Raw genomic sequence first — 10,106 nt, forward strand, 5'->3', positions numbered from 1 at the left:
CATCCATATGTGCACAATGTGCTGCGGTCGAAACATGCCTAGCCGATATCAGGGAACCTCCGCACTTCCATAGTGGTTTGTCTGGGTTTCGGGGATTACGAAAACCTAATGCAGCGATCCATGGCCAAGCGCCTAAAATGCAATAGTCATAGTTGTGAATATACATAATTTTTTCTCACGTAACGAGTAACAACGATTATTACCTATTCGATATTCGATCATACAGCAGACGATAAGTACATACGTACAAATACTCTGAAATAGAGATTTGATAAAGACAGAAATTAAATTTTTATTCCAGTGGAATACAAATTATTAAATAATTATATATAATTTCTATTTGAACTATACTGAACTATAAAGTTCAAACGTGTAATTTCTGCCCTAACAGTTTTTGATCTCTATCCATATTATTACTCCTATATCAATTTTTTATTTCAAGCAAAAAGATACTCTTCCTAACATGAAGTAAAAGAAAGAAATAATTCAAGTTAATAAGTAAAGTTACTACTGATAGAATCATAGCATTATTATTTAGTCTAATTGAAATGTACATTGATGTGCTGTTTAATGCCTTTAAAGTTCATTCTTTGCAGTAAATGGCTTATTATTAATCGGGAAGAAAGACATAAAACGTACCAAGTTCAGCTGGTTTACCATCGACCACCCTGGTATGAGAGACGTTGCTAAAACCACAGTATGGTGGTCGCAAAGCCTTATACTTATACACAGTTTTTATTAAAATTTCTCTCTTCTCTTTGTTTGGATCGTTCCGGCAGCAAACGATCGTAACATTGCCCTGGTATCTGCACACTGATCGTCTATAAAAATCGGTGGCTGTACGGTACTGTATCTGCCATATTTCTTGCAGAGGTTTACATTTTCTGTAGTCAAGGCACCTGCCTTCTTGATTGTCCGGTGTGGTACATTCTGGATCAAACAATTTTAAAACATTTATGCAGTTCAAAGATGCGTAAGAAAGCGACACCGATTACTCAACTTTCGAAGTAAAAAGCCGATCAAGTCCACCGGATTGCCCTACAGACACGTATTAATCCGTAAGAGTTAGTCATCATGTTGATAATAATTATCTAAAGAAACTCACGTGAAAATATAAAATTTTAATTGTCATATTAATAATTTAATTATAATTTAATAATAATAATTTAATTTAAAATGAGTGAGGGCTAGGAGATCATTTGGATCGGTGGAGATAGGAGTTAGCGGGCGGGAATTGAGGACTGCTTCTATTTCTATGATAAGAATATTACGGTGTTAAGCTCATATGTTTCTGTTTCTCCACTCGCGCTGCGCCATAATATCCTTTGATATTTCCGATCCTCTGGTCGTACGAGGAATTGCCGATACATTTTCTCGATGTCGCCAGTGAGTACGTACTGATGAGCGCGGAATCTAATTAATATACAAAATAAATTGTGAATTGATTCGAGAATATAGGATTTCCCCATTTTCATGATTATCGTGATTTTTGTATAAATATATTTTTTAACATACTAATAATTAGGTACTTATAAATTAGTATTATCAATTATTTTGCATTTATAATTCCGCCTTTAGTATAAGTGTTAATTGAAAACTAACTTTATGTTTCAAAAAGTACTAGCAAAGTCGTTGAGTAACAAGCCACTGATGCTAACACAAATAGCATTGTCGTAATTAAATATTTCTAAATATTCATTTTTCATTTTGAACCTGTGGAAACAATTTATTATATATACTATTAGCTAAGTAATTGCATATTTAATTAAGTCGAAATATAAAACTTAGTTATTTTAATAATTTAGAAAATAAAAAACTGACAAACATTTCAATTTAATTTATGGTTGGAACAAAAGACAGTTATTTTTCATTAATTGAAATATTGCAATGCAGAGTACTTTCCAAAATACGCCGAGAGTATTCCTGATGGTGAAACGAGCGTTGCTTCATCGAACGCAGCTAAAGAAAACATCTATGTAGTTGGTGGTACGATGCCTGAAATAGAGGGCGATAAATTGTACAATACCTGTACTATTTGGGGTCCCGATGGAACTTTGATAGCAAAACACCGAAAGGTAAGTAATATATTCCTTTATGGCTTTGAATTTGAAAATATTGGGGTGAAGAAAGTGACTCTATCTGGGAATAATTTAGGAATATACATATGTACATACGTATACTATAACCAATTCTATAATTTACGGTTTATAAAATACGTTATGATACGGGAAACGCCCATTTTTGTTGTAATGTGTTTGTTGTTGTATAAATTTTTCACATACGAAAATACTTATTTTTTCTCCTTTTTAAACATTATTAAATGATAAGGTTTTTTAATAAAAGAAAGTGATAAAAACGCTGTCAGTTATTAAATAAAAAATAATTAAAGTTTAGGAGTTGGTAACTTTGATATTAAATTACAAAATTTGCAGCAATAGAATTAGCGACTACATTTTTATGTTATTAGGTACATCTATTCGACATCGACATTCCTAATAAGATTACTTTTCGAGAGAGTGATTCACTCAGTCCTGGTAACTCCCTAACGACGTTCGATGTGAAGGGCTGCAAAATAGGTATTGGCATTTGCTATGATATTAGATTCGAGGAAATGGCACGCATTTATCGGAACAAAGGTACAGTAAGTTAATCGATCAATACTTAACTAGCAAAAAATTAAATATCTTTCTTAAATATATTCTATATAAAATTAATATAATCTGTAACTCTGTATAAAAAGAAGCTTAATTTAAAAAACCAGTATATTTGCTGAAAATGAAACAAATAAAAGAATTAAAAGCACAATAAGAGGACTGTCCTCGCATATTCAGAAATGATGGAATGTGAACCGTGGTATTTGGTGGTAATTGGTATTCGGCGGCTTCATATTTCCTGCTTCTCTGGGTTAGGTTGCCAAATGCTGATATATCCAGCGGCATTCAAAATGACCACTGGACCATTGCACTGGTCATTACTTCAGCGTTCCAGAGCGAATGATAATCAATTATACGTTGCCTGCATATCACCGGCTCGTGTTCCTTCAGCAAGTTACGTCGCATGGGGACATACACAGTTGACCAATCCCTGGGGAAAGATTCTTTACGATTTGGAAACTCAAGAGAATATGGCAGTCACCGATATCGGTAATTTACAGCTTAAAATTAAAAGCGAGAGATCCATGATGTAATTAATTTTTAGCCTCGTTAATTTATCGATTTAGCCATCTTCCTCTGTATTTGTTGAATTTATTAGTAAGCATTACTTATTACTTCGTATGTTTCTTTTTTCTATCAGATCTAAAAGTTGTTGAGGAAGTAAGGGCTCAGATACCTACAGTTTCTCAGAGACGTACAGATTTGTACGACACTGTCTGTAAGAAGGAGTAACTCTACACTAAAACAGAAAATGTTTTTTTATAATATTTCTACTACCATATTCTTTTTTTGTGAATTATTACTAATTTCTTATCATTTGTACTAAATGAATGACTCAATTAAAAAAACCAAAACGTTATAAATAATAATCTGTATATCCTGTGTATCAACATGTAATTGGATATTATAATAATATAGGAATGCTATAATAATATAGGATAATAATATAGGAAAATAATAATATAGAAAAACACACATGCTTTTAAACACCTTTAATATCGATCACATAAATTGTTATAATTCACAATGATTACGCATACATAAAAGACCCTTTGATAGTAAAATTTACGATCAAAAGGCAATTACGTATCGTTTAACAACATTTAATTTATAACACCTTTTAAACATTTAGACAGATTAACACATAACACTTCTTATATATAAACATCAATTCGAAGTTATCAGCTTGGAGAAATTGGTCGATTAATACCTGTAGATTGTCTGTCTCGATGAAAGACTTAAAGAGAACAAAAACATGATAATGCCGCTAATATAATATTCCTTCTTTCTTGTATCTGTCTGCCTCTCAGGTCGTTTTACTAATTACAATAAGTAATTTCGACTTCTTTGCGCTCTCTTTTAACGCATTCGAGACCGAAAGAAATTCATATCAGTCAGTAGGCAAGGGTATAATATACATATTATATGACCTGCGTAACGTCACTTCGACCCTCAATAAACCTAAGGGCCCACCATAACTTTCACTTTCCTGTATTGTTTCGCCATGTGTCGTCAATCCGTTTGTCCTGAAGAATTTCTTAAGCCTAAAAGTATTTTCGACGCACATCTGGTTTTTTAGAGAGGTCCTTGGGTTTATTAGTCGCACTTAAAACACGGAGAAGGCGGGTATGCACCCATGAGGAAAATCCGAATAGCCCTGTAATAAAACAAGCTAGGTTTTCTCACGCACACAGTCATCTATCCACCACGATGGTAGGAGACTCCCTACTCATCCCTTCGAGCAGTAATGCAGGTCATGACCAATCGACACCTCGGTTCGTTACCCTCACTTTTCCTAACGAAATTGGGAACAACGAATCCGCGTTCTTTAGGCACAGGGGCACACCCACGCCGAACTTTTCTTCCGCATTAAAAAAAGAGCGACAGTCAGTCTAAAAACTAACGCCTAACGCGGCAGTCTGCACATAGCGCGAGAGTCGCATACTTCCCGCAAATCTTTGTCGGTTCTCGGTGTGGTCGAACATACATCTTCTCTCCTAAATACATCATAGTGCTAAGTCCATTAATACACTAATTTCCAGTATAAGAGCCCTGCTCTAGCGCACATATCTATCGCATCGTTGTGCGACAAGTTGTTAACTATTTATTTCGGCATCAGTGTAGTCTAAGTGTTGGACATATATAATTTATAACTCTGTGAATCACAGGGTTATACAAACTCAATCGCCCCTTATTATCTCAACGGAAATCAGGGGATCGATCAATTCGTGGTGTCGACTGCTACAGTCGTAACGGGGATTTACGACCCCCGTTGACGTCTCTCCTCGCGATTACGTCTCCCCGCAATTGGTCGAAATTACATATGTAGTAATGTATATATCATGTTATTTTCATATTTTCTTCAATATAGAATTATTATATATATATATATGTAATATCGTGATGTAATATGTTTGCAAAAAGTGGACAATAGAGATGTTAATCAGACAGAAAAGACGATTGTGGCTTAACTTGAACTATTCATACCAAACGTACAGAACACAGCGCAATCCACACTCTCTCGGCAACGCCACTCGCAACCTCCGTCTCCGCTCGACTCGCGCTCTGTTTCTCGACTCGCACTCTGTTTCTCGACTCCCGCTCTGTTTCTTGACTGACCATCTCTGGCCGTTGTCCCATTCTATTGCCTTTTTCCTAGGCCCACCGCACACGTGTTCTGCAGACGCTCGTAGCCAGGGTCACGTAGGTCTTTTCCACGAAACTATGCACTTGAAAAGACCGATGACACATTGATGGGCCCGACGGCGCCTCGGCTCTCGCGACATTGTTCATAGTTCGCCCGATATTTTCCAGGCCTTTCGTCCACGATACTACATATATATATATATATATATATATATATATATATATATATATATATATATATATATATAACTGTACATAATACATTATAGAATAACATAGTATATAATTTTATATTTTAAAAATATGAGGCATACTATTTAAGATTGTCATCGATTTAAAATCAAAGTATGAAAAGGATACCCTGGAGAGAGTAAAACACAGAATCATTCCAACTAAACATTCAGATCGTACCGACACCTAGGTATCGTTTTACAATTAAATCTCGGTCTCGAATGGATTAAAATGAAATACATACTTGCAGCTTCAACATCTTCAATATCGAGGAGATTCAAACTTTACAAATAAAAGCGGCCTGTTCCCCTTTCCACGACAGACTCTCATACCATATCCGCTCTTATCCAGGCTTTTACTTGAAACCAGCAATGCGTTCATTTACAATTTAAATTTACCCGGACCATCCACTGAATCGTCAGCCCTTTACAAGAAATGAGAGGGAACGTTCGCCCTTGAACACATAAAATCAAAAAAAAAAAAAAAATAGAAAAGGAAAAAAGTCACAAATTTTAGTGAAGCTATTTTACTGAAACTTATTATATCATTTTAACAGCTATATATAAAACGTTGATTTATTTCCTTTCGCGCAGAGCAATTTTATTTCAAATTTCTAGCTTCAGAATGATAATTACGCATTTGTAATTATCAACAAGCTTTAAAAATATGGAATATTCAGCCAGATGAAATATAGGTAAAGTATTTAGAAGAAAAAAGATTGAAATGTTTTATGTAAAACGATTAAATTAAGTGGAGGACTGCGCTTCTTCCTGCTCCTCTACATGGCGCTACGCGGGACTCGCTTCTGAGCACGTCTTTCTCGTTGGAGGCTTCTTCTTTCTTTTCTTTCCCAGTAGAATTTTTACACAATTCTTTCTCCCTTTTATCATTAAATTACCTTTAATTCTTAACGATCTTTAATCTTTGTCTCTTCTTCCCTATATATATATTTTTGTTTACTTTTCTCCGCAGCGAATTTTGTCTTTCTGACGCAGGATTAGGTTCCTGGACTTAGGGAGTTGCTATACGCCAGCTCCACCATGGCGACGGCATTCACTAGGCAGCCTACATAGCCACCTTTCAGCTCACGCTTCGGGACACTTTTTTCGCTGAGATTCTCCGCGATGAGGCATGAAAGCAGAGACCACCGTCTGCGGAGGCATGATTATTCTATTGTTCCTTTTAACGAGTAATCGTTTTACTCAAGTCCTCTTACTAAACCGTAAGTACAAAAACTATTATACTTAGATAGGTACTTGGTCTCAAGAACCAACTTATTTTGGTCTTTCGATTAAGTTCTTAATTAAATGCTCAATTAGATATTCATAAATATATCTTCATAATATTTCCCTCATCTATTTCTTTGACATTCTAGCAACCTCGTTAAGACGTCCGCCACTTCAACTTCTATCTACAAGTGGCAAAAACTGAAGCTGACCTTCTTCATGGAGAAACATGCCGGAAATGGCATCCGCACGTGTGAATAATTATACTCAGTGTCCAGGTAGTTCTTTCGATCATCCGATAGAAGTCGTTTCTGTTTTTCAGAGTTCGTTCACGCCTCCAGAATGTAAAAATATCCAAGGAAGTACCATTAGGAAGCAATGAAATTCAGAGCTTCTGTGGTTATTCCTTTTTCTGATTGTTTCTTTTCTTTGCCCAAAATGGATGATTTCTATATCAAATTGTTTATTCGTATTTTTTTTTTAATATTCCTTGAGATTTTCAATCAACTCGATTTCGAATTTTTTAGCACCCGATCTTCTGGTTGACGTCGTTAAGAAAGAGGAACGAGTGCACAGGAAGCATGGTCGGCGTGAGCATGATTAGATCCGGTCTGCCCGATGACCTTGCCAGTGATAATAGCGGTTCGTTAAGGTGGTTGCAGTCTTGGTTTGCTTCTGTTTCGATTTCCAGCGAACTCGTCAGCCGGCATGGCTTCCGAGATGCTCCCCCTGAAACAAGTCGAAGGGAAATAATTAATGGACTCTCTGTTCGATTGTACGTGGATGACAAGCTGACCGTAAAAAGAAATATACAAATACGATTAGAAAATATAATCCGAACCCCTTTCGGTTTGATCTGAAGGTTTCTTTTTCTAGACGGAACCAAAAATTCTTATCTGGTTTATGGTGAGCTAAGGAACTCTTTGAAAACAGCATTTATAACTTTCGAAAAAGAGACAGGTATTTCTTGCGCGAACAATTGAATAATTAATTCGTTCTCTAAATATCCTTATTTGTTGTTCCTAAAATACATAATGATTGGAAGCTTCTTACGGGAAGCGCAATCAGCCGCTGATATCATTGAAGTCAAAACGCCATTAAAACCATATTACGATTCGCATGCGACATGCTCCATTCATGAAAACACAAAAGCAATAAACAAGTACAAATCAACGAAATAAATCCTCCGAGAACGAGACGTTACAGGAATTATACCATTGCGAGGATACAAAAGACTTGCTCATGAGCTACTTCCTTCAAGTAGTCGAGCCGTGTATTTTCCGGTCGTTAACTTCCATATAATGGGATATTAAAGAGTACGGACACAACGCTGCTATTTTTCAACTGTGTTTGCGAAATGAAGTTCGTCGTTATCCGATTAACACGCTTGCAGATGCGTTCTTTTTGTTGCAAAGTAAATGAACAAATTGTACGAGACAACTGTCATTAGCGTAATTTTAATGTGTACATTTACAGTATGATATTAACCATTATTCAGGATTGTTAAAGTGAATTAATGCGTAACTGCGTCATCCACGATTGACCATGATTATGGTAGTGACTATTGCTATAAATGAAGCTTAATAGTTGTCGAAAAGAATCACTCGAAAATCGTGTTCATAAATCATTCTCTCGTCTCGTATCGTGTTCGTCGGGCGGAAAATAAGATTGTGTTTTAAAGAAATCGCGTGTTCCGATTACTATCAAACTTACTGTCACTCGCATAGCAGAAGAAAAAGATTAAGATAAGGTCACCAATGAGCAAAACGTTTAACGTATAAGTGTGGTACATTAAAATTGAGTCCACTGCAACCCTCATGACATTTAAAATCCTACGCGTATATTGAGTAAAGTTGTTATATTAAATATAATCATATTAAATACAAGCTCGTCCGCTGGATTCCCAAATTATTTGGTTAAATACTTTGAATACGAGAATACCGAGTGTTAACAGTAGTAAATCCTCTATATGGTATGTTTACTTTGCTATGTTGAATAGGTAAATAACATTTCACTTTAACGCATTTAACCAATATTATACGCATATGCACATAATGTTACTGTTACATATAATGATATATACGTAGATATACACGTTAATTAAATCCTCTATATGGTATTTTTATATCAGTATCGTAAACATTGTAAACCGGAAATCTTTTATTACACACGTACATATACAGTCAATATTATTGTTACATATAGTGATACATACGTTGATCCACACATTAATTAAATCCTCTATATGCTATTTCTACTTTGCTATCTTGAATAGATAAATAACATGTCGCTTCCAGATGTCAAATAATATTTGCCAAATGCACATATAATGATATAATTACATATAATGATAATAACAATATAATAATTATATATAATATTGATAATAATGATATAATTACATATAATGATATATACGTTGATCCACACATTAATTAAATCCTCCATATGGTACTTTTGTATCGGTGTCATGAACATTTTTCCCCGAACGACCTTCTATGACGCATGTACGTATATCGAGAATATTATTGTATTATATATAGTGATACATACGTTGATATACACATTAATTAAATCCTCTATATAGTATTTTTACTTTGCTATCTTGAATAGATAAATAACCTCGAATATAGACATACAGGTACACTTACGTTGATATACACCTTTGTACAAGGTGTCAAAAAATTTTTTATCACGGCGTTTTTTTAAGACGATTTTATAGCTTCGAAATTGATCTTGACACGATTTTCAATGTCAAATTATTTTCCTATTGCATCATGTGATACTCATTAGGAGGAACGAAACTTCTGTTTTCTTAGAAAAAATGTTTGAAATTTCATTAATTCCTAGATTGATTTTATTTATACTTTAAGGTCAGATATGACATCAAATAATGTCAATACTAATATCTAGTTATTTGTCAATTTATAGCATCTGAAAAACAAGATATCTTCGAGACAGCGTGGGTTTTCTTTCCAACTTTCTTAACTTTCGTTACATATACATATATGTCGAGTAAGCGTTAGGTTTAGAGGCGTGTAACGAATCTTTATTCGGACTAGCCATCGTTGTTGTACAATAGAGATTATATTTACTGGTATAAATATTGATTTTTACAAAGTTTGATAAATAACCGTGGTGATTAGACACTCGAGATATTAAAGACAATGTTCTTAGGTTCAATAACGAATCCACGGTCAACCGGGTAACTCTTTGTTAAACGTAGAATATATTTTGAAGCACAAAGTAACGTTTGCTGTGACGCTTGGTATAATACTGCACGTAAAGACGATGTGCAAACTCTCCAAGGTGATCGCAAGAATAAAAGACTGATGGAAATTTTCCTCTC

The 10,106-nt window shown here is 34.8% G+C and overlaps 1 long non-coding RNA gene across 1 annotated transcript; it reads left to right on the forward strand.

Moving 5' to 3' along the window:
* The first annotated feature begins 6,944 nt into the window (after positions 1 to 6,944).
* Positions 6,945 to 8,698, forward strand: LOC117215593. Its single transcript, XR_004489150.1, has 2 exons — positions 6,945 to 7,035; positions 7,285 to 8,698. It is a non-coding gene; the product is annotated as an uncharacterized LOC117215593 (long non-coding RNA).
* The last annotated feature ends 1,408 nt before the right edge of the window (positions 8,699 to 10,106 follow it).

Source organism: Bombus bifarius, unplaced genomic scaffold (assembly GCF_011952205.1).
Source record: "Bombus bifarius isolate JDL3187 unplaced genomic scaffold, Bbif_JDL3187 scf7180000009747_frag, whole genome shotgun sequence".
In the NCBI taxonomy this organism is placed as follows: Eukaryota; Metazoa; Arthropoda; class Insecta; order Hymenoptera; family Apidae; genus Bombus; species Bombus bifarius.